The sequence below is a fragment of the Rattus norvegicus genome, chromosome 7 (assembly GCF_021556685.1).
Source record: "Rattus norvegicus strain SHRSP/BbbUtx chromosome 7, alternate assembly SHRSP_T2T, whole genome shotgun sequence".
Lineage (NCBI taxonomy): Eukaryota > Metazoa > Chordata > Mammalia > Rodentia > Muridae > Rattus > Rattus norvegicus.
In genome coordinates, this window is record NC_141540.1 from 108,769,187 (window position 1) to 108,796,465 (window position 27,279).

At 40.6% G+C, this 27,279-nt stretch overlaps 1 long non-coding RNA gene across 7 annotated transcripts in view; it reads left to right on the plus strand.

Annotated features, from left to right (window-relative positions):
- The window catches only part of LOC102550565 (uncharacterized), a 220,895-nt gene that overhangs the window by 141,987 nt on the left and 51,629 nt on the right, over positions 1-27,279 (plus strand). Inside the window, exon 1 of one of the 7 annotated variants that reach the window (XR_015625650.1) lies at positions 25,252-25,480. The exons of 4 other annotated variants lie outside the window; for them this stretch is intronic. This is a non-coding gene — a long non-coding RNA (uncharacterized LOC102550565). Of the gene's footprint in view, positions 1-25,251; positions 25,481-27,279 lie in introns of those variants that run through there. 2 more of the 7 variants (XR_015625647.1, XR_015625645.1) reach the window with 2 other exon arrangements.

Genomic DNA, 27,279 nt, shown 5'->3' on the forward strand with positions numbered 1-27,279 from the left:
TTATGTGTATATCATGTGTGTTTGTGGAGACCAGTTGGATCCCCTGGAGCTGGAGTTGCAGGCAGTCGTGAGCTTTCTGACATGGGTTCTAGGAACTGTGATCCTCTGGGAAATCAGCAAGTGCACGTAACCTCTTAAGCCTTCTCCAGTGACCATTTATATTCCTGCTGCACAAGGCTTTTTGTCATGAGATTTCATCCATCAGTCTTTGTCTAGAAAGCATCACATCATCTTACCATTTCTTCAGAATTCATTCTTTTGGAGATACATATGTGTATCTCCAGACAATTAATATGAAAATATTTATTATTTTCAAAGGAGTGGAATTTTTAGTAGCCCTCATAACAGAGCTAATAATATACCTTGAGTCACTTAAGACCTAAGACTGCTATCCTACTGCGTTCTCAGCCTGTATGTTTAACCTGCCTTTAAGAGAACAATGCTACAACCAGTCTTATTTGTCTTGGGTTTTTTGCATACCCCTGATCCAGGGAGTACCTGACCCAGAGAGTGATGTGTATGTGCTTGTGTACGTTGAAATAAAAATAATTAAAATTTGAAAACAGCAAACAGATCAAAAGTGGTCTTCTAGAACAAATATTGTTAAATGTTGAAAGCATTGTGATTTAGTCTCTCTGCAGTGATGTTTGCTGTATGGCTCATTGTCGGGGTTATCTAGGGTCTGTGGAAGTCAGTAAAGTTTTATCCCCACTATAACTCTGCTAAAGATCTCTCTAAAGCATCCCTCGTTTTTTCCCATGTAAAGCCTTCTGTGCTGTTTAGTAAATACAGAGCAAAGTCCTTTAGGGAAAGATTTCCAAAACAGCATTCAGGTATATATAGATTCAGACTTATACAACAAGCAGTACAGATAGGCTATCAACTTTAAGCCACAGACAGATGGCAGACAGACCGTAAAGAGGACTTGGTCTTAACTGAATTATGCCAAGAAGTCTGATCTCTTTCCTTAGTGTGACACCAATATATTTTGATGTTTCAGAGGTCCTTATGTGTTACCAATGTACACATGTATACAAAAATGAATGAATCATGAGCTTTCCTCTTAAAAATCTGCCTGGTGTGAATTTTACATTACACCTACCCGAGAGATCTACATAACCTGTCAAGTGGTTGTGATGATTTTTTGTGGTTGTCAACTTGAGTATAACTGGAATGAACTACAGTCCAAAAATGGAGGGTACACCTATGAGAGATAATGTGCTTGGTTTGAAGTAGTGAATCTACTTCTAGTCTGGACCTTTGAGGTAGGAAGAAACACCTTGGATCCAGGTTTTAAGGTCAGAAGGCAACACGCTTTTGATCTGTATTTTGAGACAGGAAGATCTACCTTCAATGTGAGCCATGCTTTCTGCTGGAAGCCTATGACATGGAAGAAGGAAACTCTTGCTCTTTGCCTACACAACTTACTAACATATCCATTTCCTCACTGGTTTTGAAGCCTACTTCTTCAGGATCCAACATATACTGAAGACCAGCTGAGACACCCAGCCCTGTGGGACTGAGCAATTACTAGATGCTTAGACTTTCCAATCACAGCTAGCCATTGTTTGATTAGTTGGACTGCAGCCTGTTAGTCACTCCAATAAATTCCATATATATGTATATGCATGTTTGTATGTACATGTATATATGTATACACAGGCATATATATATACACATGTATACATACAAACACACAAATACATATACATACATACACACATACACACATATACATACACACACACATTTGGAAATGGGGGAGAGATTCATTTCATAAATTCTATGACTCTAGAGAACTTTAAGATAAGGGTTGCATGTTCTCCTTTGCCTTGATGTTTTCTTATTGAGTTGTAACATTGCCAGAGCTCATGTAGAAGTCTTAATCAGTTAAGATATACTCTAATGAATGCATACATACATATATACATGCACACATATGTATACCCTCACAACAACAATTTAATACTTACAACAAGCTCAGGGAAGTAGGCTTTTTTACCGTTTCCTCAGTTGACAGAATGAGAGCATGGAAAGGTCTAGTAAGTCGCCCCCAGTAGCCAATCCAGTTCGATCTCTATATTTGCCTCGTGCCCTCATGCCTCACTGCTGTATGTTGGCTCTTGTAGAACAGTCATGTTCTCACCATGCTAACTGATAGGTTGAGGACATGGAACAGACTGACTCTCCATTCTTGGTGAACACTTTCTTGGCATGTAGTGCTGAGCAGAAATTAATATAATGTAAGCTGAGAGACAGAAGACAAGCAAGAGTCCCAGGGACCACCAGAAAATTAAATCCTGCCAGAAACCAATTTAATACACAGGGCAGAGGTTTCCAAGGCACTGGAACTAAAATGCCGGGTTGGGAAAGTTTGAGAGCAATAAGGCTAAGAATTTAAATAGGCTCTTACTATACCATGTAGTCAATGCTTGATGAGAGGGCAGTGGCTAGCCTGGGGCATTCTTCATAGCTATTTGTCATCCAGTGTGGCTGCCCATGGCAGCTTCACTCTGGGATTTTGGCAGAATAAAATGAGAGAAATGTGGTCACAGGATATGAGAGTTGCCATGAGGCTTAAAGTAGGGATGGTGACTCAATCCTGCTTCCGTGTTGGAAAGATTACTGTGGTTTCCAAGGAGCAAAAATGGATAAGGTAGAAGACTACATGTCAGAAGGAAAAATAGAAGGCTGGTTTGAAGGCAAATATACTCATTTTGAGTTTTTGTAGGAGAAATGATGAACTAGGATAAATTAAAGAAATATGTAGGGGTAAGATAGAATCTTGTGGGTGACAGGTGAAGATGTGGCAGGTTAAGGCAGGAAATGCAAAGAGATGTCCTTCAGGTCACCTGCAGTAGATGATAGTTCTAGAGGTGATGGGAAGGATACAGTGAAAAGCTAATAGCAATTTCCCTTATAGCATCCTGGCAGGAGGTGTTTATAAAATAATGAATGGAATGAAGCTAAAAAGAAGGTTAGCCAGTAGATACAAGTGTGGGACCCATCAGCCTGTCAGTGGTAAAGTCACAAAGGATACCCTCTCCCCATCACTAAGCAGGAGATTAGCAGGATCACAGTGATGAATAGAGGATTTGTTATACAGAAGTAGAGACAGATGAGTGTAAGAAAAGGCAAAGGACACCTAGAGTTGTGAATCTGCCTGGGGGAGTTAGAGCATAGAAACAAACAGCAACTGGTAAATGGAAATCCCTTAAGGGTTTATTTCCCAGTTAATATCATTAGGGATCTAGGGCTCCAATTTCTCATGGTAAAAACTTTGTGGTTGAGAAAACATGTCCATGGTACATGAAGGGAAGTTTGAATTGGAGGGAAAGATACTGGCTGAGGTTTTTGTGTCATTTATATAAACGGTATGTTAGTGTTTCCGATTGAAAGCAATAGCATTATGCAAAATTATTTGCATATTTTATTCATAGCAATAACATTAACTAGGACATGCTAAGTTCTCTTCTGTTGAATGAGCAAAGTAAAATGATGCTTTTAGGAATACTGTAAATGAAACACACACACACACAAACACACACACACACAAACACACACACACACAAACACACACACACACACAAACACACACACACACACACACACACACAGCAGAGTCTGGCAATAGTTTAATGTCTAGGCTGGGTCACTACTAAGGAGAAGATGTAAAACTTTATACCTGATCCTATATCATGACACACAAGTCCTAAGTATCTAGTGACAAGTTTCTTTATCACCAGAGAGTCCTGGGGACATAACTCCCTTAAAGCTAGGTCCTTAAGGTATTCTACTCACTCTTGACCAGGAATGTACACATTAAGAGCTAATCTTCATCTTCTGGTTTTCTGACTAATTGCTCAGCACTTTTTGAGCTTTACATTCATATTTCTACATTTCTCACCCAAGCATTATTAGGGGATGCCTTGAGATTTGCATAAAGTCAATCAAAACAAACACTTAGGTAAGAAGAAGATAATCTCTACATGCTGTGATTATGGAGGAAGTGCACTGGTGGGAGGGGAGAGAGTGCAATACGTTCCATTCACTTTTCTCATGTAATTGTTTCTGTGTATTGTGGGAAGGAAACAGCCATTCATAGCATCCTACAGGGAGGATAATGACATTTGAGAGCTGCCACTTTCTTGGAAACCGTGAGTGTGGATTATGCCCTCTTTTCTAACATGAATGTTGTCAGAAAGCAGAGATGACATAGATTCCTTGTGGTTCACTTTCTGGCATTCCTCTGATCCCTCCTCAGTTGATAAGAGATGAAGGCACAAATCATTTACTGCATTTTTGAGAAAGAGAGGAAAGATTGCATCCCTTCATGACATCTATCATCTTGAGAGAGCGATGAATCACAGTGAAATGGCATTTTATATTTAGTAATTCATTTCTTCTTCTGATCAAGGTGACAAATCTTGTGCAAAATAGCTCCCCATGACTCACATCAGCTTTTTAAGATGTTACTAACAATGGTTTGACGAATGGTTATCAACTGAACTGCAATGGTTTACACAATTTATCTCAGCTATTCATAAGATATGCAGTCTTACTCTGCTTCGGAGCATAATTATTATTATTTTTCTTCAGCATACCTCTCATAATACAGGAGATGTGCTTCAGACTTGACAGAACCCCATGAGCCATGTCAAAGGCAATGCTTCTAGATTTTAGCAGATGAGACTACCTTGAGATAGATGCATTCTACTTGTGAGACAAAAGTGTGACACACATAAAAATGCATGGTAAAATAACTCTGTTACTATATTAATAATTCATTTATATTAACATGTATACAATGGAAATTCCAAAAGACTGGAGAAATTTAATCATTCAGAAGGTCCTGGGTTGCCTTATTGTAGTTTCCTTGGGCTATTAGAGTCTAGATTTTATGTTTAGCTCTTGTGGATGGATCACTGTACCAAATCTAACCTCCATATTTAATTAACTTGTGTTTTTCACCTCACACTAAGGAAACATGTTAGGCTCTAAGGTAGGAAGCTGAATAAGGTCTAGTCCTTGGCTCATAAGTAACTTATAAACCTCTGAGAGTGTCGATAATATTAACAATTTCACATAGATTTGCCTGGGACTGTGGGACCATAAAACAAGAGTCTCAACCATTTTGTGTGTGTTAGTTCACAGATCTCATAGAGGGGCAGTCATTTGATTTTCAGCACAGCACAGGAATCAAATAAAGTAGTGAATCAGCACTTAGTGGCCTGAGTTTCAGTCTTAAGGCAGGAGCTTTGGATCTGTGTTTACAGATGTGGCCCTCAGGTTTAGATACATAATATAATAGTTGGAAGACTGAGTGAAACTGTATGTACAGAACTCTTAGCTGTGGGATCAGAGGAGAGCCATGTTAAAGGCCTGCTTCTGAATAAGGAAATGTGTCTCTGTGCCAGGCTAGGCACCCAGTCTTTGGTTTGCTCTGTCAAGCATGAGCTCAAGAAATGGTTGAACTTGAATTTCAATTATGAGCCATGTTATACCACCACCTCATGATAGACAAAGAGCCATGTTTTCTTGTGTTTATGAACACTTGTGTCCTGCCACAATGTGAAATGTGTTTTATTGTTCAGCTGTGTTTTGTTGTTGTCCCTGCCTGGCTCCTCCCTACCTCGTAAGAGCATATGTGTCAGTGAAAAGTGCACTTAATGACAAATTAAACACAATTTGTGCAATAGGGGTTTCACTACCTAAGAATCTACTTGTTTTGTGTGAAACATGCATTGACAACCATTAAAGGACCATCCTCCTCCATGTCCTTGTTTGTTTAGTGTTGGGACTTACATAGGACGAGGCAAAGTACATGGGCTATCCAGCATCCTGTGATCAAAGCAAGTATAAGAGAAGATCAACTTGTAAAGAGAAAGATTCATTTGGGTTCATGGTCTCAGAAATATCAATTCAAGTTCAGTGGTCTATCACTATGAAACTGTGACGGTATCTCACATCATAGCTGAAGTGTGGATGGAACAAAGAAGCAGAATGCAAAGAATAGAATGAGATTGAGACCCCACAGGTCCTTTCAAGGACATGAAGGCCTCCCACAAGTGACCCAGTCCTGAAACATTCACCTACTTTCTAACAGGCACAAGCTAGAGAGCAAGCATTTAATATGTGCTCCCTTGGTGACCTTCAGACTTAGGCTGCAGCCATGTAAAAACAAGGGCTGAATGAATAGCTAGCTTCAGGGCACACTATTAAGACTCTTGAGTTCTACTATAAGGGGAAAAGCTGTAGCTGGAAAACTGTTTTCAGGACATATTGTATGAGAGAAAAAACTATTTTTAGTTAATCAACCCACCCTCCTATCTATCTATCTATCTATCTATCTATCTATCTATCTATCTATCTATCTATCTATCTACCTACCTACCTACCTATCTATCTATCTATCTACCTATCTATCTATCTATCTATCTATCTATCTATCTATCTATCTATCTATCAAAAAATGTATGACATGGTCCTGTTTTTTCGTCTTCACTCAGATTGAGTGAAAAATGATGGCTCAGACATAAAAGATGTTTCCCTAAACATTATCCATAGACAAATTAAATTTTACTTTTAAGTTCTTATTTTTCTCCAAAAGAAAAAAAGAGATTACCTACATTTCGTTGTGAATTGAGTCTAACTAGTGTGCCTGTGTCGTCAGGTTACTGTGTGAAGTTAGCTGAGGAATCTCAGGACAACCACCAAATGTCGCCAGGCTTCTCTGTTATCTCTTGGAACCTGCACAGACATCTGACTTGCAATGCACAAAAATCAGCCTTTCACAGTCTTCTTGATTTGAGTCCCCTTTCTTCCAGAGCCTCTCCCATGCCTAACCCTGGAGCATCTGTTCTAAGGTCCCCTGACTGCCTCCCCTTCTCAGCTCGTCACACACTCTCCTTTCCTGGCCTCTCTGACTGGCACATCTCCTTTTTACTCTCATCCTTACACTGGGACTTTCCTCATCTGGTCTGGTAAAAATACCAAAACCCCTGAGTAACCAACCTGGAAAGTACTCCCCTTTAATTGAGGAAAACCTTGAAACAAAGAATAAATACAAGAAATGTGGGGATTAATAAATCCCTCCATAGCTATAAAATTCATATAAGGCACAGGTTGAAAATGAGTCCTAACAGCTAATAGCTATTGCTTTCCCATACACTCTCCATCCAGACTGAGGGATCTTTCTAACAAGTAAGGCTGATAAATCAAGTTGCCTTCATGTCCTCTTCTGGCTTTGTGCCAGAATCTGCTGAGCCCATCACCACAGAAGACTGAAGGTTTGAGATGCAGGTAGCTCTTCTCTGCTGCTGGAGATGAACAGTAAAGTAGTTCATGACAAAACAGCTCCAGATACAAAAGGAATGTTGGGAAAAAACCTAGAAACACCCAAAATATGGTTATAGACTCCTCATCCAAAGTTCTTGTCTACTCCCTTTCTGTCTAGACATTTGGTTAATTTTCAAGTCACTCTGATAGGAAACCCATTGACATGTCAAGAAAGCTAGTAAGGTTCCAGTGACCTCACCCTTTTCTCTATATGTCATATTTCCAACATTAAACATGTAGAGTGAAAACTAAAACAACACTGGGGAAAATATTTCTGAGAACAAAGTAGTCCTTAGCCACAGATTCTTCAGGGCCTTTCAAGTTAGAAGCCCCACCAAGGACATTGCGGTTGACGTTGGAACTTGTCCCAGGCTCTGAGAAGAAGAGGTTGGTGGTCTCTACAAAGAAATTTCCTGGTGCTAGAAATAGCCACAGGCAACAGTTGCCTTTGGAGCAGAAGTCTGGAGAGGACCCATTTATCTACAAATATAGTCATACATAACAGGAGTTTTGGGCAGTCGACCCAGCCATGGCAGCCTCAGCAATCTAGATTTGAACACCTATACCAATAAACTAATCAAAGAGAAGCATAATGATGAAAAGAAAAAGAGGAGACACAATCACTGTGCTGGAAAGAGAGGCAGAAAAGAAAAGAACCAGAGTTCATCACAGGTAGTGAGATGAGCTAATGTCTCAACTCTGGTCTCTCTAGGTGAACTATACATTGTTAATTTGTAAAGGATACCATTGCACAAGGGGACTAACCTGGTTCCTACAAGCTGATCTGCTGCAGGGCACCATCTTCTCATCACAGATAACTGTTACTCATTTTGTAGATGGTCTATCCTGAAGGATTTGCTGTTCCTGGGGTCCAAGGAGACTGGGGTTTGAGATAATGACTTGTTTTTCTTCCTTCAGCCTTGAATGAGTGTGAGGTAGGCAGAGCAGACAGACCCTCCTCAGTGATCCTTAGTGATAAGAGTGCCTATGTGATTTCAAACCAGAATTACAAGTCAGAAGCTCCAGGCAGTCACAGTGTTTAGTTAACTTATGAGCCCAAGTGAAGAATCAATTCAGTTTAGCAAAAGCAACTTTGAAGTGTCTGTTATATGATTAATGGTGAGAAGGCATCTGGGCAGAGGGTGCCTGAGGAATGTAGTTCATATAACTTAGAAAAAGCCTGCCTTAAGCTTGAAGAAGCCGAAGTCTAGCTTGGCACACACCTTTAATCCCAGTGCTAGGAAGGCAGAGGCATGTAGATCTCTGTGAGAATTAGTCCACCTTGTTCTACATAACAAGTTCCAAGATAGTAAGGGCCATACAGTGATGCTCTGTCTCGAAAATGTATAGTGGGGTGTTTAGAGGTATCAATTCTATTATTTTTGCAGATAGATCAGTGGAGAATGATGCATCTCATGGAAACGGGAACACTAAAGGCAGAAACACAGAGACTGATACCATCAGCTAAGCCGTTGAGCTGGGTATGTCCACAGCTGGATTTTTTTTTTCTGGATTTCCACTGGACCTGTCATCTTATTCAGGAGAAATCCTCTGGATGCACACTAAGCTAGAGCCAGCTGTCAGGCTAGATGGGCTCTGTCCCTTCTGAACTGGCATCTCTCTGCCCGCTATGGAATCAAGAAGGGTCAGAGCTCTGAGACTCTATAATAAAGAACACAAATGATAAGGGTGTGTCCACACTGGTGAAATCTGACCAAAGTGCTAGCCAGTAATGTTTGTGGAAATCAAACCAACCATCTGGTACCCAGACTTCAGAATTAAGGGCATGATTAACTAGATGGTAGATGTTGGTCCCTGGTTGCAGAAGTCTTCAGACACTGAGATGGCACAAAGAAGTTGCCAAGTGATGGCTGGGGGAGGGGGCTGTAGGCACATCCTCTCCAGGTCCTCTTCAAATCGGTTAGTAAAGAAAAAGGGTATCCCTTCACATAGCAGAATGGCCAGGCCACATGGACTGAGGAGGAAACTCCCTGACCTGTGCAGACAGCCTAGCATAAGGATACTGTCCTCAGGAAAGCCACACATACAAGCCAACCTCTTTTTCTCTGTACAAAGGAGGGGCCATTTGGCTTTGCTCTGTGTCTCTTCTTACCGCTGTCTATTGTGTATCACAATGAGTTATTATGGCATCTGTAAGTTAATAGGCCATAAAAAATACTCCTGAGAACTGGGGAGGAGGGGGTTGTCCATCCAGGAAATGTAGGTGTGAACTAAGGGAGGTAACCAGAAGCATTTCCCATCGTCTTTGTGGGTTCAAAATTGGTCCATCCACTAATATAAAAGACAGTTCCCTTTGTACAAGAAGAAACATTTGATATTTATGGAGAACTTCCCGGGGGCACACAGGGAGGCCAAGAGATAGAGTGCAGTGCTATGGTTTCTCTTCTGTTTCCTCTCTTTAGGCTTACTCTTCTGCTTCCTGGATCCATCTACACACACTGAGGCTGTCCTCTAGAATGTACCTTTATAAGTTACAATGGGTTTTGGTTACCAAAGGCTGCTTAACCGAGAACCTCAAACAGTTTGTAGCTTAAAACAATTATCACTTATTTCAAACCATCATCGGTGTCTGTCTGGACCCAATTTCCCTCTACTGCCCTGTGTGTGTGGATGCATTCTGCTGAGGAGACTCAGAGCCTAGAAGATACAGGGTGCCATCAAGAACAAGGAACAGGAGGCAGTGAGGTCTCTTGAGCCCTGAACTCCAGTACGGCACCATGTCACCATCGCTACTTTATGATGGCCAAATGCATCACAGTGAGTTCAGGTTCAGAAAGAGGATAATGGCTTCTCCGCCCAGTGGGAAAAGCACTGTGTACAGATAATGAAGAGAGGGAAAGTTTGGCAAACCCTGAAGACTCACATCCCACATGTGTGCCTATGCAAAATGCCTTGAGTTTCTTATGCCCGGGTCGTGAAAACCTCATTAAATCCTGTCATCAAGCGAGGCTTTAAATGCAAATTCTTGTTGCCTAGTGAGGCTTGGATACAGATAATGTGTTTTGTTGTGGTAAATATTATTTGGCGGTTTCTACCCACCTTAGATAATTTAGTTCCCAAATAAAATACAGAAAGCTGTTATATTTATAAGCATCAAAGCACTATAATATAGTGCCAGGCAGATATAAACCCTATATGCTATTTGTCTACTTCCCTGCCAGTAACCCCGAGATACCACCTGCCATGTTCTTCCTGGGCCACTCCAACAGGTTGGCTTACATGGCCATGCACTCATAATGCAACTGTCCCATGGCATCTTTTCCTTCTTCTTCTTCTCCCTTTCCCTTGTCATCTCTGCCTCAGACCCTAAGTCAGGAACTTAAGCCCTGTCTACTTCTCTTCTGCCCAGGTATAGGCTGTATCCCAATCAGGGATAACTTGGGGGACAAAGTTTATACAATAAAAGCTGGTATATGTGAGGATCTCCTCATCTTGATGCAATTAGACCTTGGGTTACAGAATTTAGCATTATCATACATACATAGCAACACACTAAACCTCAACAGTGTCCGAAGCTTGATTATTTGAAAGCAATTCCTTAGGTGCGGTTCCTAGGCACCCAGAGGTCCAAGACCTATGACAAAGCCTTTCCACCCATACACCCACTAAGCAATGATGGCATAGGCCCAGATTTAGCAGTGCTTTTCATAAAAGCATTTAGCAGTGCTTTTCATAAAAGGACAAAGGGTGACTAAGGAGTGTCCTTAGTGCTCATTAACCAGGTATAGTGACCTGTACTCCACCTTTGGTGCTTAGTTTATATCCACCAATTTATGTTTTATATTTTAATCTGCTGACTGTCTAGGTCCTCTTGGATAACTATGTTCCATAGGTAACTGTCTAATGTGATGGATAATCTTATCCATTTGACTGTTTGAGAGTTATCTAAGTGCATTCTTCCAGATGTATTTATGAGACACTTCACAGAGATAACTGACAGGTAGGCAATAATTGAGGGGGAATCAAACCCACCCTGTATATGGACAGCACTATCCAATATATTGGGGCCCAGGCTGAATAAAAATGAAAAGAAAGTGGAAAGTCAAGAAGGTGGAAACTTACCACCTCATACTTTCGTTATCACTACCTTTGTCTCTCCATATACAACCCCTACTCTCACAATCTAAGCTCCTCTTCTCTGCCCTCCCTCCCTGCCTGCATGGACACATGCCTGTGAAAGCATGAACCAAAATAAATCCTTCTACCCTTAAACTGTATCTTGTCAGATAGTTGGTCACGGCAATGAGTAAAGCAGCTGGTAGACACAATAAACTCCTAGTCAATAACTTAGAATTGTAGTTTTCTGTAAAAAGAACATGAAATATTAAAATTTAATTTCTCACAAACTGAGAAAGAAGGGGATAAAGATGCTACATTTTATACATTTTGTAATACTTTTTAATTTTTTTAAATTAAGCAAGTCTTTACTTTCATTTTGTACTTCATTCTGGAATCAGTTTTTGGACAATTACCACATTGCTTTCCTTAGGGAGCATATATTAGGCACAAGACAAGTACAGGAAGGACAGGACTCATGCAAATCTGTTTGCGGTACTTAGCCCTTAGCTTCTGGAAGTAAGAACATTTCCTTTTTTTGCTTTTTTTTTGAGGGTGCAATTGTAGGATTTAGGCTGGTCCTTAACATTTAACATGGCTTTACTCCCACATTCTGAACCTCAGGAAAGCAGATAAACATTTGGAACTTCCTGGGCTCTTTCTTGCATGGAATCGTAATAAGCTATCAAGTCCAAGTTCTTTCACATAGTGGCTTTCTGCTTAGAGCACAGAAATAGAGGATAAACAAGCACTGAATGCTTAGACTGTAAGTCATAGGAACAACCTAGATTTAAGACACAAAATACTAATGTACTATTTAATAATATATGCAAACAGGGAAGAGAATAATGATGGTGATCCATGCCATAGACAGGTGAGTCATAAGAGAGAGCCACTGACTCCAGGGAAGTTAATCACCATGTCATTCCTTTTGGTTGCAAAATGTAGACCCCAGAGAGATACTACTCTAGAAGTATGCTCATTCTATAGCCCGTAGCACTGGACATCTGGAAGTGGAACTGTTTCCTTTTTCATTAGGATATACTTGTAGGACTCAGGCTTGGGGTGGCTTACAGCCATTGTTCATTGGGCAGGAAGAGCCCAGTGCCAAATTAAACAATGAGGAACATAAAGTTTACCATTACCTGATGAGGACCTGGATGAATTTATACATATGACCAGCCTGACTTTCCATACCTACTGTGTGAAACATACTATTGTTATGATAAGCTCCCTTGGTTTTGGTCATATAGCATTACCTTCTGCCATAACAGGATATATGCATTGTTTCATGGCATTCTTTTCAAAACATGTCACCATCCTGTCACTTAAGACAAAACTATAAAAATCATTTTCCTCTTTGCACATATTTATTCAAACCCTAAATAAATTTCATCACCAATGTCTGACTCTATTCTAAGCAGATGCTCAAATTCTTCTACTTTTGGCCATCTCTGTAATTAAACCATTACGTCTTCCTTTCTCATCATTCGTTGTTCTGTTTTTACATACTGGGCATTGAATCTAGAGTCTCCTGCGTGCTAGTCAAGTGCGTGAACAATAGGTTACATCTCCAGCCCAAACACCATCTTTCTGTCTATAGCAGAAAGAATCTTTAACAGGCTCTCATGCCCTTGTTTATACAGCCTCATAATTTCATGTAGTACAATGATATTTACAATACAATGACGACACCCAGTTATATGACACGTCATGACCTCTTATGACATTGCATTATTATTTCATGTTAAGACCCAGACAGGTGAACAGCAGCCAGGAACCACTGTGTCCTGTGTCTATATCCCTTTTGAACACTGGACCATTCTCAGTGCTTGATGTTGCCATATCAACCTGATCTTCTGACTGGTCCCTGAACATTACCAATTCTCCTCACCTCAACTGCAGTTCTCCTCAGACTTGTTTTCTTCACCACTCAGGGCCGAGTGCACGTGTATCTTGTTAAAGAGGCCTGTGTGGGCATCTTCACATCTATCTTCAAGAGTTTTCTTCCATTCACTCTTCTGTTACAAGACCAAGATTATTGTTGACCTAACTCTCACTACTCTGTGGTATCATCTTTTGTTTCAACATAGGGGCTGTTTTTATATTATCTATATTCTTCTATTAAAACTAAGGTTCAGACTTCCAGGTGAGATGGAGGAGGGGGCATTACCTCCCTGTGGTCTTCTTAAGATTCAGTGTAAGAATAGAACACATATCTAAGAAAAGGGTGTCAGGAATTCACAATGACAGTGACGGACAACTGACACATACATGGGATAGGTGAGAATTAGGACAAAAAGAAGCCAAGTTGGGAACAATTCCTGTCAAACAAACTCAATGTGAGGAGGAAGCAGAAACCCTGTCCAGAAGGCAAGGCAGAGGAAAAGACACTGGCAGGCAGGCTGTCTAGACAAAGCCAACAGCAGTCAGGCATTGTATTTCATTGATACAGTGAGTTCTCTGGGGGCTGGGATTCCCATTTTATCATTGTGTACAATTTTGTGGCAGTTATTTGGAGGCAGGGCAAGCCAGAGTAATGTATTTTGCGTGGCATTCAAGCAAAAGGGAGGGTTATTTGGCGGAAAAGAGGAGAGGAATACACAGGGAGGGGGATGAATTAAAAAACAATACAAAACAAGCCATAATGCATTTATACAAGTGTGTGTGTGTGTGTGTGTGTGTGTGTGTGTGTATGTATGTATGTAAATGCCATAGTCCATCACTTGTCATTGTGTGTGGTTCAAATGGAAATATCTCTTGTAGACCTGAGCATGGGCCTCATTGTGGAGAAAGCCCATCGGCACACAGCAGGAAAGCCTGTGTCCAGAAGCAAACACACTCTATTTAAGTCTAAAGGCCATGCTCTTTCAGCTGAGGCATCACTGTGCAGAGAGAGAGAGAGAGAGAGAGAGAGAGAGAGAGAGAGAGAGAGAGAGAGAGAGAGAGAGAGAGAGATTAGTCACAGTACTGAAACAAAATTGTAATGATTTAAAGGCAGGGGAAAATGTCAAGCACTCTCCTCCCATTCTCTCCTTGGCACCTGACATTTCTGCCTTCAAAGTAGAGAAAGACTTCCTAGCTGTGGATAATGAGACTTTACAAGTGTCTGCATGGCTCTCAGATGTTTCTTTTTGTCCTTTTGGTTGTGTCACATTTTCCTTTTACAAAGGGACCATTATTTCAAGAGTCCTCCTTAAGTACAATTCTCCTGCTCTGTAAACGTCATTCAATTTGCAATTTGATTGAAGTAACTGGGGAAGATAACTTTATCAACTAAGGTGCAAACAGTAGATTATCAAGGCAAAAGATAAGAGCTCTAATAAGAACATTAGGGGTTCTGCCCCTGCCTGCTGCAAGCAGGGTGCCAGGTGAGGAGGAAGCTATCCAAGTGCTCCCTACAGAATGCCTAGTAACAGTCTCTTTTATGAAAACCCTTTCAAGTATCTTTTTTCCTCACTGAGCTTGGCCATTATCTGAATGCAGTGTAGAGTAATGTATTTTCTACCAAACCCCAGAAACAGGGAAATCATGAAATCCCATAAGCCCCTCTCAGGCTGTCTTCTGTTTCTCCCTCATTGTTCCACAGATACAAGCCCAGTTCTCTCTCTTACTAGCACCTTGAAACTTCTTGTGAGTCGTTTCTTAGAAGCAGAATTTCAGGCAAGAATTTTTATGTAAGTGACTCACTAAATGGTATTTTCCCAAAAAGCCATAAAAGGGAAGGGAATGCAAATGGAGAGAATTCTGGGGCAGAGAGAAGCTAATGTGAAATGTGAGTTCACAAAACAAAACAAGATAAGCATAAGTATCAGCTCAAACTCTCTCCTGTCTCGAGGCTGGAGAGTGGGGCTTTCAAACTCTGCAGTAGTCAGTCCTGGCTCAAAGCTACCTCAAATCATGGATATAGGATTAAATATCAGATACTTTTTTTTTGTAAAGGCAACATTTGAAGGGCTCACTCTAGATGTGGTGCAGAATTTATGGTCAGCACGTACCTACCTGATCTTGAGAGTGAGAACTTCTTACACTTTGTATCCTGGACTCCTCATGTGCCTCAGCCTGCTCCAGTGCCTTTTGCTATGATCATTTGTCTGTCTATGTCATTGATGCTTATGTACATGAGCACAGCTGAGTAGAGTTTGTATTATCCTCATAACCATCAGGTATATGAGTAGGTATAAATGGAGCTTCAGTAGGTAGTGCCTATATGTTTTACAAAAGCATATTCCAGCAGGCAACTATAGAAAGTTTTTGTTATTTATAACAACAATTAAAGAAAAGAGACTATGGGGGTTGGGGATTTAGCTCAGTGGTAGAGCGCTTGCCTAGCAAGCACAAGGCCCTGGGTTCAGTCCTCAGATCCGAAAAAAAAAAAAAAAAAAAAAAAGAAAAGAGACTATGAATTTTAAAGAGAGAAGGGGAGGAAGTACATGGGCGGGCTTGAAAGGGGGAAAGGAAAGGGGAAAATGATATAATTGTATTATAACCTTAAAAACTGAGAAAAATTTAAAATTTTATCAATTTATAAACCTACCAGTAGAACAATGAATTTCATCATTTCATATTATTGATATTTTCAGTCATTTAAAATTTAGCCATTCTGGTCAATGAGTTTAATTTGCATTTCTCTGGCAACTGATAATATTGAACACATTCTCATGTTCATTGACCATGGATCATGTTTTCCTTGTTGCTTTTATTTTTCCAGTTGTATTGTCCACTGATTTATAATGTGTGTGTGTGTGTGTGCGTGTGTGTGCGTGTGTGTGTGTGTGTGTGTGTGTGTATACTGTGTACTCTGTACTACTTCAAGGATAGCATTTACTGAAGTATCTTTCTTTGCTCTATATATTCCTTTTTTCTTTACCCACGGTGCTCATATGTAAAGGAGGATACCAATTTCACTACAGTTTCAACTTCGCTCCTCTGCTCCCTCTCACATGGACAGAACTTTTATTTGTCATTATTAAAATCTCTGTTTTATGTAAGTTCTTACACTTGGCAGTTCATATCCATTAGCTCATTATGCTTCAACCTTTGCCTCAGCCACAGTAGCTTTTCCTGTATTTTCCTCTTTACAGTGAAGCTCTGTGACTGTGTCTTAGTTCATGCTTGGGCTTCTCTGGCACACTTATTTTGATCCAAAGACATCTGGGGAGGTTCTACACACACTCACAAGGCTTTTCCATGTCTCCCCAAGTACTACCAAGATTCAATTTATTAATCACTTCTCTCTTTTTATTTATTCATTTTTTAAATTTTACTTGTGTGTGTGTATGCATATATGGAATTAGCTCAGAGACCAGAAGACAGCATCCCTTCAGGAGGAGGACATCCAGTTCAGGCAGTTGGAGCCATCTGGTTTCGATGCTGGGGACTCTTGTCCTCCACAAGGACAGCAAGAACTCTGGCCATTGAGCCATTCTTCAGTCCCTTAACCACGTCTCTCCACTCATTTTGTTTCACCTCCCATGCTATTGTTTCCATCATCATTTTCCATGTCCAGTAGATGCATTAGTGTTGGGTACCAGAGGTCCTATGAATCTGGTTATATTTCGTATTGTATCATTTGTTTATTTTTAGTGAGACCAGTTCAGAACAAATGAAACCATTCTCCATTGGTAACCTTGATCTCAATATCAGCTTCAAACACAGTCAGTAGGTCAGAATCATCATGATCTAACCTTCTGGAGAAATAAACATCACAGACACATTTGGAGGTATATTTTCTTGATCTCTGTCCCAGAAAGTTGATAATCAATAAGAACCATCTAAAATTTCAACTGCTGAATAAATTTTTCCTTTGAACCAGAGTTAGACTTGGTAAAAAGTTTTAAAATTACATGTGTCATTTTTATCAATTATTTATATGTGTGTATGTACACATAAGCAGATGTGTGTCATGGTGCAGCTATGTTTTTAATTGAAAGAGAATAAATCATTTTTCACTACTTTCCTCCCTTCAGTCTCTCTCAGCTATATACCTTCTAAACTTTCTTGTGAGCCATTCTCAAGCCAATGAACTTTTTAAAAAATTACATTTGTTATACACACATACAGACAGGTACCCACATGCACAAGTATGCATATGCACATGCATATGCATGAGCATATGCACAAATGAATAACTTGCTGCTGTTAGTGTGTTTATGTGTTTGTGTTGTTTGTGTCTATATGATTCAGAATTGAGCACTCTGTGTTGGATAGCCAACAAGGGTCTCATGCCTGGGATAGGCTTTTCTCTTCACAGAAGTAAATAGTTAGCTGTAGTTCTTTGTCAAAGGGTGGGATCTTTGGGACATATTCTCTGTTCTGTGTTAACATGTCCATTGACATTGTCATTGTTCTGGTCTTATTTGTGCAACCATTCTAGGGAGGACTATTTCACAGCAGACCTCCTTGTATTCTGCCTTTTTATAATATTTCTGCCCTACTAAGGATTATTTTGAGTGATGTATCTCAGAAAGACAAATTCTGCATGTTCTCTCATTTGATGTTCTTAGCTCCAAATCCTCAGAGTGAGGGGTACAACATGGAAAAACCAGAATAGCATAAAGGGAATATAGGGGTGCTTAGGAGGGGGAATAGCAGGATGCAAGACGTGTGAAATGGGAAATGGAATGAGGATGGTACTTAAACTGGAGAAGAGGGAAAAAGGTCAATAATGCAGAAGAAGGAGGGACGAGGATACAGATGACAAGATAGTTTGACGAATTCTCATATCCTCTGATATTTACCTAAAATTATATAAGTGCATTTATATAAATATATACACATGCTTCATCATGTATACACACACACACACACACACACACACACACACACACACACACACGAAAGTTAAGCCACTGGGTTGATAATGCTCCCAACAAGAATCACAGACTAACTAGAACTCCAGTACCAGGCATGCTAACTCTCCCTTTAAAGGTAGCCCAAATGACTCTCCAAAGAACAGAGATTGTCAGTGTAGCCCTTGGTTGCTTCTCAGGGGTTGAGCATGGGCCACTATTACTGAAGATACTGCACACTTAGGACACAAGACTGCAAGGATTAGAGCTTGCTCTGACCCAAAAGCTCCTTTCTTTCAGCCTAGCCTCCATGGATTGAGAAAATCCTATGCAAGCTGCCAAGGGAGAGAAGCAATTACACAGCCCTACCCAGCTGCAACACCTATGAAGCTGAACAATTACCAGCATGGCAGGAGTGCAGGAAGTGACACTCACATATTGGTAGTAACCAACAGCTGGGAAATGTGACTTAAAGTCCTCTCAACAGGAAGGACATTTTGTGTGGCACTGAAAATCTAGGCAGCTTTCTGAGACTCTTTGTATTAACTGCCATGCATTATATGAAGACAGCTTTCTGATGAGACCTGCGATCTGCAGTAGCAATGGGTGGAGAGGTACAACTTGAAAAATGTGTGATTTCTTATTTCTTACTAAAGTCTTTCAATGAGTAGAAGCATTTTCTTTTAATGAGTCCAAGTTCATCTTTATTTTCATTCTAGCCTGAAAGTTTAACTTTCCCATTTGAAAACAGCTTTGGGTGTTTATCTAAAATTTCATTCACCAAAGCCAAGGTCAGATAGGGTCTTTCTATAAATTCTTCTAGAAATCTTATAACTTTTCATTTTACATTAAGATCTATGATCCACTTGAGCTATTTAGAAGTTTTATTTTAAAGCTATTCCATTTATATTATAAACCTCATGGAATATATATATGTATATATATAAATGTATATATATACATATATATATATATATATATATAATCTTTCTGTAAGGGACAAAGTAGGAGTCAAAACTCATTTTTCCCCTATGAGTTTCATTTGTCACAGTGCTGTCTCCTGAGAAGACCATTAGTCACTACTTTTCTGGGTCACCTCTGTCCCAACAAAATATCCTTACATGGCTTTCTCTATCTCTGGACTCCTGTCTGGTCCCCCTGTGTGTCTATTTTTACCTGGCCCACCCCGATGGCACTGCAGTTGCTTTATAACAAACTCTTATAGCTGGGGTTGGTGACACATCCCTGCAGTTCTAACACTCCGATGGATGAGGCAGGAGGATACAGAGTTTGAGGGTACTCTTGTTTGTGTAGTGGGATTTTGTCTGAAAAGGAAAGAGAAGAAGAGAAGGAAAGAATGCAAGTAATAGTTTTTCTACTTTCTTCATTTATATTTAGGTATATTTCAGAATTAACTTTCCATTAAAAAGGGGGACTGGTTTGATAGCTTGGGTAAAGGTTCGGGTAATGCCAAGCCTAGAGACTTGAGTTCAAGCCCTAGAATCCACATGATGGAAGGAAAGAACAGGTTCCCTTAAGTTTTCTTCTCACCTAACATGGGCGGTGTGGTACACATTTACCTGCACACAAACACACAAATAGATAAATGTAAAGCCAGCCAAATTATGAGTAGGATATCATTAAGTCTATTGGGTAATTATGGGTAATATAATAATGTCCCAAGTCACAAATGTGATGCAACCTTTCATTTATTTAGATTTCTCATTAATTCATCCCAACACTGTTTTACAGCAGTGGTTCTTAATTTGTGGGATGCAACTTCTTAAGCCATCCTTTACAAAAATTTATACATTACAATTCAAACAGTAGCAAAATTCCAGTTATGAAGCAGCAATGAAAATAATTTTATGGTTGGGGTGACCACAACATGAAGAACTATGTTAAATGTTCACAGCATCAGGATGATTGACATTGATTTTCTTTGCCTAAGAATTGGACATCTCCAGTTAGATTTGATTCTAGGTATTTGGAATTTTTATGTACTGCATGCGTGTATGTATAAATTTACTTTTTTGCTTGTTCCTGGCTATGATATAAAAATTAGTTTAAAGAATATTGATTAGCACTTAGTGACTCTTTACAAATGCTTCCACTTCCATCTGGCCCCAAGATACCGTATGGGAAAATGGCTATCTTTCATTCTTTACTTCCCTATTGGATTCTACTCGAAGGGTAGAGTAGATTTAAGTTCATGCAAAGTTTGGCCAAAAGGAGGCCTTCAGGAAGGGCTCGAGGAGACAGACATTCTTTTTTTTTTTTTTTTTTTATTAACTTGAGTATTTCTTATATACATTTCGAGTGTTATTCCCTTTCCCGGTTTCCGGGCAAACATTCCCCTCCCCCCTCCCCTTCCTTATGGGTGTTCCCCTCCCAACCCTCCCCCCATTGCCGCCCTCCCCCCACAGTCTAGTTCACTGGGGGTTCAGTCTTAGCAGGACCCAGGGCTTCCCCTTCCACTGGTGCTCTTACTAGGATATTCATTGCTACCTATGGGGACAGAGTCCAGGGTCAGTCCATGTATAGTCTTTAGGTAGTGGCTTAGTCCCTGGAAGCTCTGGTTGCTTGACATTGTTGTACTTTGAGACAGACATTCTTGCTGAAGTGTGTTGTCCTCTAATTCTGACTTCTGCCAGGCCAAGTCTCTGAACAGAATAGTAGTTCCTCTCAAAAGGTTATTCTATAGAGATTATTCTCTGACACCTTTTAATTTTCTTGGATTTAGAAGTAATAAAAGTGTGAGCACTGTAGAAACAAGAGTCCTTCATTATCCCTGTGGTCCTCCTACATTCTGTCACAATTTCTTAGTAATCTTCTGTAGTAAATAACTCTACCTGAATGTTCCTTATCTGCACAGTTCTCTCTTCTTAGTGAAGTTTTCATTAAAAGACATACAGAAACTTCTTCAAGGGAGCCCTTAATACAGGAATAGTAAACCAAAACCTTGTAAAACAGGTTTTAGGGAAAATTGGAATCATGGTACCACTGCTTTTGTACCTTGGTTCTCATAGGAGAAATAGCACTAAATGAGCATGTGTAATCTCTGCCAGATGGTCCTTATCCTTACAAGACATTGTTCACATGCGACTTCAAAGCCTGCGCCCTGAATAGGCCTCTCCTCTGTATAAAATCACATGCCTACTTTGGGGCAGGGAGTCACATGGGCATGCTTTTATAGCCTCCCTTACTTTGATGGCTCTGTTCCTTGGTTTATGATTTTAGACGCTCACTCGTTCAGTGGCTAAACTGAGAACCAGCAGGACTTTGCTGTCTTGCTTTCTTTTCTGTTGCTGTGATCAAATATCCTAGCAAAAGAAACTTGGTGGGGGTATAGCTCTACTTTATTTCATGGGTCCAGGTTACAGTCCATTCCTATGGAGATATTAAAACAGACAGTCACAACTGTACAGTCAAAAGAACAGAGGAAATGAGTATATGACTACATGGATGGGACAGTCTGTTTCAAGCTCCTGCCACATTGCTAGTGCTCAGCTGGCTTTGTTCATTGCATTCAGTCCATGAAATGGTGCTGCCTCCATTCAAGATAGATCTCTCACCTCCATTAAGTCAGTTAAGACCGTCCTCCACAGATTTGTCCAAAGGCTAATTTAATCTCAACGATTCCTCACTTAGACCCTCTTCCCAGGTGAATCTAGATTATGTCAAGCAGACACTAAAGCGAGCCATCACACTGGCAAAGGCAGTTCAAATCTCCAACAGGTTATCGACTACAGAGAGGATAAATAAATTTCTGCCTCACCTAAATGAATGGAATTTATTTCCATTAGTTTGCTTCTCATAAAAAATGTCTGGTCCATTCATGGACTAAGACTATAAAAACTGTAGGGTTGTCTTCTCCACAGTGGAAGACACAAAGCCCTGTGCAGTAACTGAGTCAACCTAGATAAAGGACCATGCTTTTCCAATAACCTGTGCCCATGCTGCTATATATACTTGTCCATAAGTGCTTCATTCAACCACCACTAGTGGGAAAAGCAAACATCTGCTTTGGGACCATACGCAAAGAAGCCTAGATGGTGCATGTTTTTTACTGGGCATCAGTTTCTGAACAGCCTCTTACCTCAACCCACACCTGAGGATATTCTCTCATTCATTTGCCCCCTTATAGAAGTGGGAGTAGGGGAGACTTATCCAACATGTCTAAGACTATAAACTCTATTGCTAAATGTTGCTTTTAAGGTGAAACATGCATAGAGAGGAAGCTTGGGCAAGTGACTTACCATTGAGAAGAATGATCTCTGAATCGCTCTTGACTTGGGATACTCTAGTACTTTCTCAGCCTAGTGGGAAGCTGTGTATTGTTATTCTCCTCATCCATGAGAAAAATACTTGTGGAAGTTTTTAAGAAAGAGAGAGTTTATTTCTCTCATGTATTATCATGAATGCTACGGTGGAACTGAGTGGTAGCATCATGCTGGGGCAGGCAGCAGAGAAAGACCTCTCTTGGGAGTACTAGCCTACCGGGGTCATGTCATCTACATTTGGCATAGGCCTTCTCTCTTTGCTAATCCTCTCTGAGAGTCCCTCACAAACACACTAGATATGCTTTACGAATCTCCTCGGTGACCCTAAAAACCAATCCAGTGGATACTTGAGACTGACCGTCATAGCTAGCCATGGACATCTTTTCCAATGATGCCACAAACATCATTTATCCCCTGTGGAATGACTGTGACCTTGGATAATTTGAGCTTTATCTGCATGTCTTCTTGTGACAATCCACTTTTTCTCATTGCATGTCTTGCTTAGTTACCTTTTCTTTAGTATTTGCATCACAAGAAAGAAATTCCACTGGCTCAGTGCCAAGCTCTGGTTCTCCAGTTGACATTCAGTTCTCTGAATGTGGTGAGGATGCCTTAGGAAAGGCCCTATTCTAAGATACTCCTTTGCCCCATATCTCTGACAGATTGGCAGGTGGTAATAGCAAAGGGAAGAAGTGCAGTCTCTTTGATTCAGTGATATATAGCATCCATATTAAATGTGCTGTTTTCACAGAGCATTGTGATCTATAACAGCACTGTATCTTATCTATCCAACCTCATAAGGTAATTATTCTTCATTTTTATTTTACATGTAAGAAACAGGCTAAGTCAGCTAAAGTGATTCTCTCAGGTTACAAGTCACAGAGCTGGGTTTTAGAGTTGGGGTTTCATTAATAAAACACATAGGTGGGGCCATTTCCAGAGTCTCAGAGAGAAATGGGAGCCTTTGTGGTCAAAATTGCAAAGAATAATTTTTTTCCTTTTAAAGAAATGCATATTTAAAAAAACATATTCTTGTATATTATATCCTGAACAGTTTCCCCTCCTTCAACTCCTCCCAGTCGATCCCCTCAGCCTCCTCTCTTCCCCTGATCAATTCCTCCTCTGTTTCTCTTCAGAAAAGAACAGCCTCCCAGGGATATCAACCAAATCAAGTTACAAACATATGAAGTTACAATAAGGCTAGGCACCTCCCCTTATATTAAGATGAACCCAGGAGAAGGAAAGGGCCACTAAAGCAGGCTCCAGAGACATAGACAGCCTCTGCTGCCACAATTAGGAGTCCCACTAGAACACCAAGTTATGCAAGCATACATATACGCATAGGAGGAGTCAGACTCTTACAGGCTTCCTGATCGTAAGTTCAGGCCCTGTGAGACCCTCTGAACCCTGGATAGTTGATTCTGTGGGTTTTTTTTTCTGTGGTGTCCTCAACCCCTCTGGCTCCTACAATCCTGAGGAAGAAGAATGTCTAGTTTGCAACCAGAGCTCCCAGGGACTAAACCACCATCCAAAGATTACACATGGACAGATCCATGGCTCCAGCTGCTTATATAGCAGAGGATGACCTTGTTGAGCATCAAAGAGAGAAGCCCTGGGTTGTGCCAAGGCTGGACCCTGCCAGTGTAGGGGAATGTCAGGATGGGGAGGCTGGAAGGGGTAGGTGGTTGGGTGGGGGACAGAGGATAACATTTGAAATATTAATAAAAAATCAATAAAAATAAGTGAATAAAGGGAAAATGTCTGGTTTGAATGAAGATATGGGGCTACAGCTGTCACTGTGTGTTCCTTTAATATACAATTTCCTGCCCCTCAGAACACTTGAGGAAAGAGCTATTTTTGTGAGGACAGATGGAGTGACATCATTCACATTACAGTTCTTGTTTCTGTTACCCCTTTTGATATTAACCTGCATTTGACTTCTCCCATAGCCTCTGGGCCTCAGGTTAGTATGACTTTCTACTGGGTCTTGAGCAGAGAAACATATGAGGAGAGAAAGTAGCATTCAAGAGTTTCCAGATTTTACTGGGAAATTTAATCAAGGTGTTCTGTCCTGTGTGGTACAGGGGTTGGGATGGAGGAAGGTAGGTGGAGGATTGTGGCAAGAGTGCATAAGCTGAAGGTTAGATGCTGTCTGGGTAAAGTGACAGGCAAGATGGGAAATACTTGTATTCCCTTGTATAAACCTGTATATGCTATGTATATAAGCACTTGTCTTAGGAATTCTATTTACTACACTGAGACATTCAGATGATTCAAGACCATACTTGTCCTATTTACTTGGTGGGATAAGGGGAAGGGGATGCTTTTCTGAGTTCAGTGGGAGTAAACTTTCAGAAGGCAGTGAGTCAAGAGAAAAAGCCAAGGTTGACACACTTAAGCATAGACACTTTCTGGAAAGCTCCCTGCCCTGTTCCCTAAAGTGTGGAAATAGATGTTATTCAGAAAGCCTATTGCATGCTATTTTATTGCTCCATCCATGTTTATTAATTAGATATGGCCCTTTGGTCTGGCTGACTTTTGGTTCTCCTGAGAAACCCCCATGCCAGTTTCATTGTTCCTACAGTTTAAGCCAAGTGACATGCAGGGTGTAGCCTGGGAACTGCTCCCAAGTTCCTCAGAAAAACACTTCACTTTCAGAATGACTAAGGCGGAACCCGAGGTGCCATGGTCTGAATGTTTGTGTCCTCTGAGGTAATTATGTTGTAACTGAATCCCTAGAACATCAGTACGGGTGGAGCTTTAGGCAGACAGGCAATGAGGGCCCCACCCTCAATGATGAGTTTAGCACCTTCTGAAAAAGACTGGAATCTCTCAGACACTGGATCACCAACTTGGCAGCATACCCCAGCTGAGATGAGGCCTCCAACACCTATACAGCAGAGGACCCCGCCCGGGGGCTGGAGGGTGCTGTATTCAGTCAGAGAAGATGCACCTAACTCTCAAGAGACTGGAGGCCCAGGAAGTTTAGAGGTTGGTGGTGGGGGGTGGGGACATCCTCGTGAAGACAGGGTGTGTGTGTGTGTGTGTGTGTGTGTGTGTGTTTGTGTGTGTGTGTGTGTGTGTGTGTGTGTGTGTGAGAGAGAGAGAGAGAGAGAGAGAGAGAGAGAGAGAGAGAGAGAGAGAGAGATGTGGAACAGTCAAAGGGTGGACCATGAAGGGAATAAAATCTGGAGTGTAAAAATAAATAAAAAAGTTAAAATGAAAAAGACTGGAAAGGATTATCTATACTCTCACTCATTTGTTTCATCATATGAGGACACATTCATTCCCACTGGAGAATCTAGGAAGTGGTCAAATTGGAAGTTTAGTGCTAAAAAAGAAAATAGCAACGTCCTTTTCCTCAAAGGAAAAGGGCATGAGTTCTACTTTTTAGCATCCAGAGTCTCTGATGGTAACACTATCCAAAGAGGTCTGCTAAGAATTGTGTCTGTTTTCTACAAAGACCTTCCATGAGAGTCAAGCCTGATCAAGCTGTTGCCCAGTTCCTTGGTTTTTGTAGAGTAATGGTTCACATCTTACTGATACCTAAGAGGTAAATCAAATTCTGACCCAGAGACCACTGTGGTAAAAATCTCTCCACAGGATTTTTGTGCTAATAAACACGAGGCTATAGTGCCCAAGCCCCAGGTATGTAGAGCTGCCTAAATTCTATGGACTGGTTGGATCCTTTAATGAGTATCTTCTCATATTTACTCATTGGGGTCTCAAGTGTCTCATGTTCCTAGGCCTGGAAGAGAGAGAATAGTACAGTTAATTTTCTTATTTTATGCAATTTACATTACAAAGGAACAAGATACATTAATCTAACTAGCGAATAATTGTAGTTAGCCCTTCATTTAGATGTTCTATAGCTCTAGATTCAGCCAAGCAGATGCCAAAATATTTAGAAAACTCTTGGTGCTGAAAGTGTACACTCTCCCTTCATATTCTTTAAATTGGTTACAATGTAGTAACTAATTGTATAGTGTTGCACTGCAATAGACAGCATAAGCAATCTTTCATTCTGCCTATGCTCCCTGTCTAGAAAGTCTCAAAGAAAGAACCTAGGAGATTACCAAATATAGCATCATTCTATTAATCTGTCCATTGAAACCTGGAATACATCAACAAACACTGGTATTTGAGTCTGCCCCTTTTTTGTTGAGTCAGAGACCTATGAATGGGCACAAAAATCTCAAAATATATTTATTGTATTTTTGAATTATGTATATGTATGTGGATATGTATGTATGTGCAGATGCCCACGGAAGTCAAAAGAGGTCAAGTTTGACGTGGGTGTTAGGGACTAAATCCCAGTTCTCTGCAAGAGCAGTTTGCACTCTTAATGGGTTAGCCATCTTTGCAACACCAAGGTCCAGAAATCTTAACTTTAAAGAGTGGATCTGGCAACATGTCACTCCCATGACAGCAGCTCTGTTATGCAGACACTGTTGTGTAGCCCTTATACAGTTTCATCTTTAATGAAAGGTAATACCTGTTACTTCAGCTCAAGTGAGTAGGAATCCTTTGTTTTTGAAAACTGCAGGACATTCTACATTTGCTGTGGAATCTGGATAGTAAATGCCTAAACATTTCATACTTTGCTATCCAAATTGGCTCTGTTTTGTTTTGAAAATTAGGGGCAATCTTACTGCAAAGCACAGGCTTCTTCCCTGGAACTGGCTTTCCAGAGTAGGCTCCCTTGAACTTGTGATTCCCCCACTCAAGCTTCCCAAATGCAGGGATTCCAAGCTGGTTTCACTGTCACATCTGTTGCACACAGCTTTCAC